The sequence below is a fragment of the Augochlora pura genome, chromosome 3 (assembly GCF_028453695.1).
Source record: "Augochlora pura isolate Apur16 chromosome 3, APUR_v2.2.1, whole genome shotgun sequence".
NCBI classification, from domain to species: domain Eukaryota; kingdom Metazoa; phylum Arthropoda; class Insecta; order Hymenoptera; family Halictidae; genus Augochlora; species Augochlora pura.
The window spans coordinates 5328364-5339976 of NC_135774.1; the positions used below are offsets into that span (position 1 = coordinate 5328364).

The 11613-nt window shown below is 40.1% G+C and overlaps 1 protein-coding gene across 12 annotated transcripts in view; it reads left to right on the top strand.

Moving 5' to 3' along the window:
- The window catches only part of LOC144468202 (uncharacterized), a 22870-nt gene extending 19136 nt beyond the window's left edge, over positions 1-3734 (top strand). For 11 of the 12 annotated variants that reach the window (XM_078177515.1, XM_078177513.1, XM_078177514.1 and 8 more), the window contains one exon: positions 68-3734. The gene's annotated coding sequence lies outside the window, so the exon portion shown is untranslated. The remainder of the gene's footprint in view (positions 1-67) is intronic. The other variant, XM_078177516.1, reaches the window with a different exon arrangement.
- The last annotated feature ends 7879 nt before the right edge of the window (positions 3735-11613 follow it).

Here is an 11613-nt window from a genome sequence, read left to right on the forward strand (position 1 = left end):
ATATTGGTCGTGTTTTTCAATTACAGCTTCGATTATTTCTAATTTTGTTTGGTTCTATGTGTTGCAGGGGAATCGCGAGGACCTTGGCGGCACGTTAAAAACTATATCAAGGTTGGAGACGGCGTCGTCATGGGAATAATTACCAAAATGTTCGCAACGCGAACGCTTTGTCCAAACAAGAAAATAGCATAAAGACTTGACTGTCCGGTGGAAATAATTTTGACGGAAAACGCCTGCTACGCGAGAAGCGAGATCGCCGCTAGGTTGGTGGTGTCACAGGTGGAATCGCGAGATAGATTCGCGATGACCGAGCACTGCGGAGCGAACGTCCGAAGAAACCGGACCGGACCGGGACTGGCAGATCTCTAAAGCGCAGAGTATCGCGCGGTGCCGGCAACTGATGCTGCTGCGACGACGGCTAGCCTCACCTCCCTCTCCGTGTCCGCTTTACCCCCTTCTTTCCCCGCTTCACAACTCGGCAACGCGCCGCCACCCTTTTACCGCCACGGTTCGATTTATCCTTGCTTGCCCGGTGGCCACAGGTATCGTTCGCCGAGTTTGCACCTTTGCCTCGCGAGCCGGGAGACGCGTCGACAATCACCGGCCCACTATCGTCCCACTATATCGGCCTTTTTGCCGGCGGTTAATCGTTCGCTGGTACGCAGGTGTCTCGAGGCGCCGAGACTGTCATTTTTCTGACAGCTAATGCTTGTCGGATGTAGTGCTCGGCGAGATTGGCTATCACGGGATGGTGCTGTTTTGTCTCTTGCACGGATGCTGATCTGTTCAGAAGAATTCGTAGGGCCAAGATTTTCTTCACTGAATCATCTTCAACAAAAGCATAGCTGTAATCTGAATAGTAGCGGAACAAGGAACGTGAAAGCATTCCCTCGATCGACGATGCTACGTTTAGCGTTAAAGTTTGATAGAACCGCGATTGCCAGATGAGTCCACCAATGTCGCTGTAACGCGGACAAAAATATTACACAGTCGAGGTTTATCGCTCTCTTTCCGTGAATAGACCTTAAGGAATCGTCGCCGGTTATGCATCATTCTGTACACGGTTCAGCGTTTTACGGTCGGAGGACAGTCCATCATCGAGCGCATCCCATGCCGCATCGTTTTCCAGCCGCACAATTAATAGATTGCCTGTGCGGCAACGGGGTGAACGCACAAGTGGCCTGATTTCCCTTATTTTTGATCGGGCGGAACACGGAATCGAAAAATACTCCACTGTAATCCTACGCGGAGCGACTCCGCAGGAAACGAGACGCGAACCGACCAGAGAGACAGAGAGAGAGCCACGACCACCGACACACCATATATTATATCTTTGGCGCCTTGTCGCGCTGCCGCCTGTGAGTAATCGCGGCGAACAAAAATTAAAAGAAAAGAAGGACGAGTGAAAAGAGAGAAAAGAGAAGTTAACGGGTGGAACGAAAGGAAAATATGCACGCCTCTCGTAAGTAGTCACTCGTATGTCGACGACTTTAGGATTACAGCGCGGTGCGCCTTGCTGGAAGGGGTTCCGCCAAGAGTTAACTAGCCTACGACCAAATAAATTCAACGGCTCGTCGCGAACATCACCGACGTTCGAGCTACAGCTAAGGTATACAGCATCTGTGGTTACCATGTTCGACATTGACTCAATGTGCGTTTCGACTTGTATTTTAATTTTTTAAAAACCAATTATCTTACAAAGTACCGAGAAGATGCGAACAACAATTTTTAATGGAAGTTTAGTACTCCAGCGGTCGATAGTGGCACACCTAACGATCAACGTGAATTTTTTCCATTATCAATTTAAAAACGGGCGCATTCTTTTCACGCCTCTCAAACGAAATTGATTTTTAATCTTGTGCACCCGTTCTAATTTTGCGGGAACAATTTTCTCAATTCCACAGTTTCCCGCTAGCATCGTACAATGATGTTTGCATTCCGTATTCTATGCTCCAGAATATTAGACCCAATTAAGCGAACAAGTTTTTGTCGAGCAGTAGCGAGATCCTGTTTCGGAGCCACCGAGATTGGAACACGCCGACTCTGAGGTTCGATCGTGATTTTATAGTGGTCGGGGTGCTTCGATTAAGACTTCTCCGGGGTTTTAGTTTCATTTCATTCCGATGGGTAGGCTTGGAGAACGTTCGGGGAGCCGCTGCGTCCTTGTAACCACGAATAAAATGCCTTTGTGTGTAAATAGCGAAAGGTATAAAATTCGCTTGTTTGAGCGTCGCGTTTCAGGATATTCTGTTTGAAAATTAGAGAATCCGTTGTATCGGATATAGCGCTATGTGAATATGTTTTCCTTTATTTTCAATCAAATATTTAGCAAAAGAATCAATTAGTTGATGAGCTAATTGTTCTTTTTTTGTTTCATGGTGTCCATAATTGAACCTACGTGCGACAGGTCTGTTACACAATGAATCAATTGAAGGAAAGAGAGTCTGTTTCGGCACGAACCAATAAAGAAAAAGAAAAGAGACGACACTCGACCCGTCGAGACAGGAGTTCCAACGGAACAAAATACCCCGTGGAAATGACGTCGCCTTGGCTACGACGGAGGTGGAGACGGAGCGGGAGGGCGAATAAGAATAAGAAAAACGGTGTTCGGTCCGATAAGCCAACGGCGGCGAGGGGGTGGGCGGGGACGGCACTTTCACCGAATGAAAGTAAAACTCGATTCCAACGTGCAGACGCACACAGCCCGTGCAGCGAAAAGTCTCGAGCGCGGGGCCGCGTGCTTCTGGAATGTCATTAACCGACCTCGCCTCCGTGTCCATTTCATCTTCCGACCTCGACACGATCGAGCAGCATGTAATAAAGCTCCGCGGGTTTAGCACAGGCCGCACTCTGCTCGTAATAAGGTTTTACGATTCACGGATAGGTAGCGAGGAGTATCTAGCCGCTGCGCGTGTTCATCGTCTGTATGGTTTAAGTGGATACGCAATGAGTCGGACGGTATCGGTTTGTCTAATCTTGATGATAAAGGCAGCGGATGGAATTAATCGCGTCGAATTTTCTATATTCTTATTATCGTGCAGAGTTACATTGAATTTGTAGTTGATATTTAATCGCGAGATCTCTGTAATATTTTTATTAGAGTTGTGACAAATGTGAAAATGTGACGTAACATCGTAACGACTTTGATCACGATGTATTTCTATCTTATACGAAAGAATTTATTGTACAAAGATAATCGAATCGTAAGTGCATTGTTATTGGAGGAACTGAACACGAGTTCCTCGTTTCCAGAGTTGCATTAAGAAAATAAAAAGATTCTAGCGAAAAGAAAAGTGGCCTTGATCCACTCGCCGGAGGAAGTTGGGAAACTTTTCCGCAGCTTCGAGGAGTGTATACGTTGGACTCGTACGCGCCAGTACCAACAGTCGCGTATTTCCAGCCGCAACGGTACGAAGAGTGTTTCGAAAATTTATGAGAACTCCGACCATGAGACGGAAGTTAGCCGTTCGCGTGAGCTGATCGCTTCGCAAATTTACTGTTCCCTCCTAATATCCTCGGATAATGACCGTAATGGACTGTAAGTCATGAAGTTCGAATCTTTCTGGATTTCCCAAGCGCTGGCTCGGCACAAAGAGAGTTTGAGGAAAGCATAAAGGAGGTGGAGGGCCATGTACATTTGAACGTTGAATATACATACCACAAATGATGGTAATATTCTGCGGTATCTAAGTATAGTCACGCAGTGAAAAAAATCCTTTCCTCAAAGCTACAATATCTGCAGTTACTATGGTATTTATTTGTTACAAATACAACAAAGGATCATCACACCTAATTGACTTCTAATTTTATCTTTATTCTTTGCATATCGTGTTGCCGTCGATGTTAACGTGGAATAACAACGCTTATCGATAGAGAAGTTACTTCATAGGTATGTCCCCCTGTTATCATTGCGATTATTGAGACCATGTTCATTAAATGTCTTTATTTGTTACGAAAGTAGGTACTCGACGAGCCCTATTAAATCAAATTAATGATAAGTGCTAAGCCACAGTATTGAAAAAGAATATCTCGAGTAAATAGAATTTTCACTGGATTCCTTTCGATTTCAAGAACGTCGGCTGCAATATACATGAATCTTCGGTGGATACTGGTCCAAGGTATCTTTTCTAAGGATCAGAAGGAAGGTCAAACTGCGCCCCTGAGAGCAGTGAGCGTGTATCGCCGGTCGTGCAACAACGTTGTTCATATTCCCTAACCATTTTCGGATTTTTTCTCAGCACCGCGCTGGTGTACAGTGGTTTCCAGGAGGATGTCTACGGACGTCTCCGATGTCCTGTGACCCCCGGTCGCCTCAGGACCCTAAAACCTATATCTTTACGATCTACAGCGTCGAGGAAATGTCCACAACTCCGCTGATGCGACAACAGCTAGCTACCCTCGAGGCTGGTTTCTAGTTATTCTGCCGTCTACCTCGTTATAATGCAATGATTTTATATCGTAACAATTGCGTGGCACCCCTTCTTTGAAACAATTTGTGTTCCGTACGTAAGGCAGTAGCGACGCCGTTTACAGCTTTATACCCTTGCGTTCTGATTGCGAAATGGCTTTTCATTACAACGAACAGACCAGGTTTGTTTCTCAGTTCACCTGTTTTACATTCGCCGCGGCTAAGATACATTTGTCAGCCGCCAGCGTGGATTCAGTCGAGTCAAACGACTTATCGATCTGTTGCAGAAAATGGACGTCCCTTATGCGCGTACATTAGTCACGTTTGCAATAAGGTTTCCGCGGATTCTCGGATTCGCAATACGGACGCAAGCTGGAAAACATCCTGCGAAAACCCGACGTTATATCGAGCAGATTTAAATCAATCCTGTTTATCTTTGTCGGATAGTTCTGCTGCATCTTTAATCCCTGTCGAGTTTCATTTTCGTTTTTGGAAAGTAGACATTCACGGCATGACGTGTCTCGATGCGCATCAATGCCTTTGCTCGACTCGACTCGTTACATCAAAATTCTTGAGAGCTACTTTTGAATTCGATAAAATTTTGCATTTTTTTCGTTTAGTTTCCGAAGGACAAGACGATAATTTGACTCGCTACGAATTTCTGATTTCCAGCAGATCCAAGAGAGAATTCAACCGATGCTTCGCGACCATTTTTTCCAGCCGAAGCGATTGTTCAACGATCGTATCCGAGTTGGGATATGGTTCTGCGAATTTGAATGTATGAGATCCACCGTCCACGTCCAAGGAAATTGCAGTTTGGCCTGAGTATCCGAGTGCTGCGCGGTTACGGCGTAACGGCACGAAAAAGATAGAAAAAAAGCGTCTCACTGGCCGAAGGATTTCATTCCTACTTGGAATTATCCGTTCTGTTTGGCTGATAGCGGTCCCTCGCTTCTGCTCGCAATCACTTCTTACGGGTTTTACTACGGCCGCCGTCGCTGCACTGAAACAATCTGTATTTTCCTATCGTATTCGTCGACGAGATTTGTAGCGACGACGCCGCCGAGATAAGAGCTTCTGTTTCAATAATTTTCCCCGAGGGCTTTTTGAAGGACGATTTTATTTTTCCTGCAGAAAAGAGCCTTCCTCCTACATTAAAAAGTTAAGAAACTCACCGAGGCTAAAATTTATACAAGTTATGTGCCCTCCACAATGTTCATTCAAGAGACTGAAATTAATTCTTGCAATTTGATTTGTTATCGCGCGTTCGAGGTAACTGTATAGAAAATGGTTCTCGTCACCGGTTTTGACTGCCTTGAAATAAATTGTCAAGGAAACGAACAACTTTTCCCTACAGATGTTACTACCGTTCGGCTTTCGTTTTCCACATATTTTCACATATTCCATCTATTTGTATAGATTGCTTTGCATTTTTAAACATGGTACGAAATGTACAAGGATAGAGTTATTGTTATACGTACATTCTCTTCCTAGATCTCCATTGTACCAAGGTTGAGTCTTTATTAAAATAGCTGTGAGATAGGGTATTATTTTGTAATTACATTTGTAATTATATTTGTAATTAATCAATAAAGCGTATAAATTATACATATCATGTATAATCATTGTTTTTCATTTTTAAATCGAATCAATGATACTTACAGTATCTTGCAATTTATCTTAGAGGATTTCTAGACAAACTAACTGTTTCAAATCGAAGTCAAGAAATCATCGATGGTTGATAAGGCAGAAGATTATATCATTTCTTGTAAATTCTCAATAGCATATGGTTTTAAATATATATTGCAAATGAATTCGTACTTGAGAATTTAATAAATAGTTTTACTTTGTATTCTCGTGCAACCAATGCGAATATTTTCATAGACGAGATATAAAATCTTACCGACAACTCATGAGAAAAAGGCACGTTAGCAAGAAGCGAATATCCCGTATATTTCATTTGTACTGTGAATGAAGAAGATTAATTGTTTTTATGGACAGTAAAGCAATTGTTTCTACTAGTCGTTTTATTGCCGTTGCTCGAAGGATGGCACAGAGAAAAGTGTAGAAGCGATTCTCGTCAGACCACCCGTGTAAACGCTTTCGAAAAAAACAGGATAAATGTTATTCTAAAACAAGACAACATCAAATATTTAATTCTAACTATCTTATTTCAAGTCATATTTGATTAGCAATTATAGTGGAGCAATGCATAGATCCATTGTATTAGTAACAACTCTAGAAATTCATTAATTATTCGTGAAAATTACTATAAATTATATAATTTTATACGAACTGCTGGTGCTCGCAATGTGTAAAACAAAGAGCAACCGATTGCGCCACAAGGATAGAAAAAGCGAACGGTGACGCCATCTATGGTGGCGGGTCCGTGAACTAATCTTCCCTATATCTACCATGTGTAAGGTAAGGACAGTGACAATGTGCCAAAAGGAGACTAGATACGACGACCGTGCCACCAACTTTTTGACCAACTTTGAATACCCTGGTAAGTAGTAGGGACACATGATATGCATAGAGGTATTCGACAAAGATAAACTTATGCATTTCACGGACGGAGAAGAAGACAGACGACGAGCCTCTCTCTTGTTAATAACTCAATAGTCTGGAATAATATATCAACATTTGTAATTGCAAAATGAAGAACAGGCTATCAGCTACTTTCACATATAGTTTTTCACCAGAATTTATGACACATTAAAGAAGTTGTTAATCAATTTTTGCAAAATGTCTTCCGAAATAACCTCGAAATATTAAACATCATTCTAGAAATAATTAATTTGCTGACATTGCAGACATCTTTTGTGATTATTTATAATCAAAGGAAGTAGAATGTACCTCTAGCAACATTCCAATAATACATTAAACATATACTTCATTAATAATAAATAAGATATTAACGATTTTTGGAAAGTTGTACAAGTCTTCTTTATGTTCGTAATGTGTCAGTCAAAGACAGGTAGCGCGTCATCTCTTCATCTTACACATTACAAGCATTAGAAAAACAGTTTCACTTGCCAAGATTCGTTAATAACTTATTAATTACGCAACAGATCTCAACAAAACTGTAACGAGAAGTTAGCCAGGACTTCATACTAAATTCAAGGTACCCACAGATGTATAACTTGTGTTTATAAGATGTAAAATTATTTGAAATTGCGTCGCAACGGTTATCCAAAAAAAAAAACGATAAATAAACACCTAACGAAAAACAAATCGTAACCCAAAACATGCCGTGAAAGTCTTTGAAAGTCTACCCTACATTCTTTAATCACAAATATCCATAAATTATTATTATTAAGTGAGATATTAGTAAATTTTGGAAACGGTGTTCCGATATAACCTACACTTCCCGAAAATAATTGCTTCATTATCTTTGCAGCCATAATTTATGCTTTTTTACATCAAAAGAATATGAAGTGAATCCTTGGTTCATCTCTCGTTACAATTTTGTTGAAATCGTTTGCATAATTACCATATGGTTATGACGACACAACGTTTCCCAAATTTATTAATATCTCACACGCAGTAGTAACAATTTATGCACATCTGTGATTGAAAAATGTAGAGTTGGGTTGTTAGGTGTTTATTTAACTTTTTTTTTGGATAATCGTTGAGAGGCAATTTCAAATAATTTTACGTTGTCTTCAGGAGTTTTTAATTTTGCGTTTTACAGTCATAAGTTGTGCATCTGAGCGCATCTTGAATGTAGAGTGACATTTCGGCTAACTTCTCGTTACGATATTGCTTCGACCTTTTGCATATTTAATATTTGGCAAGTGAAACTGACTTCCTAATGCTTGTAATTTGTAAAACGGAGAGAGGTAGATGATTCAACTAACTGTCCTTGTCTTATACATGATAAGCACGTTAGTTCATGAATTACACAATAGATGGCGCCACGATTCATTTTTTCTGTACTTGTCACACAATCGATCGCTCCTTGTCGCATACATTAAAGGCATTGAAGAAGTAGGCAGACTATCTAACTATTCATTAACTATCCATCTATTCAGGTCTGTCATCTACAGGAAATGAAAAAGGGAAATTAGCCGAAAGTTCGTGGTAGTTTTTTTAAATATACAAAACCATGATTTATGTTCGTAAAATTGCATAATTGCAAATATGTAAAATTTTCTGGAATTATATTTCTTCGGCGAGGTTAATAAATTAGGGGGGGCCGGAAAGTAATGTCGTTTTTCTACATTAAATTCAAACACATAAATTTTTAGCAACATTTTATTTTTAATCAATAATGTAATCATCGTCGTTATCAACAACCTCTTGACATGTAGTGTAAAATTTTCAATGTCGGATCGATAAAAATCAATTGGTTTTTCATCAAAATATCTGGAGATTGCATTTTGGACATCATCCGAATTTTCAAATTTTTTGCCCTTTCGAAAATGTGGATAGCGATCGGAATAAATGAAAATCCGATATCGCAATATCGAGTGAGTACGGTGGGTGAGGCAATACAATCTCCCATCCCAATTCATTAATTTTTTGCAAGGTCCGTCTTGCACAGTGCGGTCTTGCATTATCGTGTTGCAGAATAACACCTTTTCTGTTGACGATCGCTGGATATTTTTCAATTACGGATTGATTTACTCGATCTAACTGTTCACAGTAAAAATCTGCATTTACAGTTTATCCAGGTTTCAGCATTTCGAAATGAAAAACCCCGTGAATACTTCACCATACACATAAAAGCGCCTTTTTGGGGTGTAAACCTGTCTTAGCTGTACTTCGTGGCGATTCATTTGGAGAGAGCCACTGCCTTTAGCGTTTTGGGTTATCATATAGGACCTATTTCTCATTTCCAGTGATCAAACGATCAAAAAACGCTTCTGTATGGTGTCGCTGAAGCAATAAGTTGCATGTGCTGGATCCGTTAGCTTTGTTTTCTTCTGACAAATTATGCGGGACCCAAACACCTGCTCTGTTTTCTTTACTAATCTGGTTTCATTGTTCTTGGATGGTTGACCAAGGTTATTTAAGAGTGTTTGATAGTTCCTCAATTGTTTGACATGGATTTGCCTCCACCTCCGCCCATAACGTGTCATTATCTAAAGTTGTTGGTCTCCCTAATCGATACGAGTTGAAAAGATCGAAATTACCGGATTTAAACTTAGAAAACCGTCTTTGGCATTTTCGAACGTTTAATGCGTTTGGATAAACATCACAAATGTTTTTGGTAGCAACTGTTGCGTTACTACCCTGCGAAACTCAAAAACTATCCAATTCCGGATATGTAACTTTTCTGATATTTGGCTGGCTATTTCACCGTAAATTGTGAAAAAGATTTAAGATGTTACTATTTACGAGAACACAAGTCATAAATACATAATAACCTAACAAATGAGTAACAAATATCGACATGCGCAGAAACTACATTGCGTCCGGTCCCCCTAGTATTTGTATAACAAAGGGAGTTTAACAATTTTCCATCCACACGTCTCTTATAAAGGGAATAGCCGATTAAGATGGTCAAAACTGCCTTTAGAGGTTTTTCAATGAGTCATACACCGATCGATAGTTGACCAATACAAACTCATCTGTGCAAAATTTTAACCCTGTAACTTGTCCGTGAGGGTAGTTACAGGATAAATTAGATTTCGCGGTTTTCCGTCATTTTTCCACCTTCAGCGGCTTTCTAAAATTTTGAAAAAAATATGGCTTATTTTGGACATCAAGCTGCATGTTATAGAATTTTTTCAGATTTTTCAGTTGCAAGCTGTGATTATCAAAAATGAAAAACCCCCAAAAAATCGGAAAATTCTCGAAAACTAAAATCGGTAAAACTTTTACATTAATTCCCTGACTAGCTACTATCACGGCTCGTATACTCAATTTTTCTCAGATTTTTTGCTTGCCTGCAACATTGTCAAGAAAAATGAAAACCTTATCAGACATCTATACAACCTGTGGAATGTACATTCCCAAATTCCCACATTCCCACATTCCACATTCCTACATTCCCACATTCTACATTCCAATATTCCCACATTCTCACATTCTACATTCCTATATTCCTACATTCCTACATTCCTGCATTCCACATTCTCATTTTCCTACATTCCTACATTCCTACATTCCGAATTCCTAAATTCCTATATTCCTAATTCCTACATTCCTACATTCCTACATTCCACATTCCCATTTTCCTCCATTTCTCCATTCCACATTCCACATTCTCATTTTCCTACATTCCTACATTCCCACATTCCTACATTCCTACATTCCTAATTCCTAAATTCCTATATTGCTAATTCCTACATTCCTACAATAATACATTCCTACACTCCTACATTCCTACACTCCTACATTCTTACATTCCTACATTCTTACATTCCTACATTCTTACATTCCTACATTCTTACATTCCTACATTCCACATTCCTACATTCCTACATTCCTACATTCCTACATTCCACATTCCAACATTCCTGCATTCCTGCATCCCTGCATTCCTGCATTCCCGCAATCCCGCATTCCTGCATTCCTGCATTCCTGCATTCCTGCATTCCTGCATTCCTGCATTCTTACAGTCTTACATTCCCATATCCCGGATCCAATATCCCGGATGTTTATCCTGTAACTACCCAAGATGTAAAAGTTTGTCGATCGTATCATGATGGGACGCACACGATGTAGTAGCGACCTTCGAGTTTTGTCAGGAGCTGGTACATGATATTTTATCCACGATTCAGACACTTTCAATAAAAAATCATGAAATCGGAGATTCTGGTGTTCTGTATTGAGATGTTGACATGTTCTTAATGCATTAAATAATGCGCAATTAAAGAGGTATATGAAAACCTTATTATAACGATTTTATAGTTTTTCTGTGTATAGAGTAGTAATTCAGAAATTGGTCTGCCTGATCCACTCCCTTCATGTATTTGTTATAGTTCATTTCACTTTCAGGTTTTTTAAATTGTGTAATTAGTTTTTCCATCGTACTCATCAAATTTTCCAATTTATTCATCGTGAATGACGGTAACTTCTCTTTCGTCTACCGTGATGAAAGGGCACAAGTACTTATAAAAACAACAATCTTGCTGACGTGTGTAACTCATTAATATTTAAACAAAACAACAACAGAACACCACGTCATATCGGACAGTATCATGCGCATTACAGCACTGCAATGTTGCCGGAGGGGATAGTGTTAACTCCTTGCA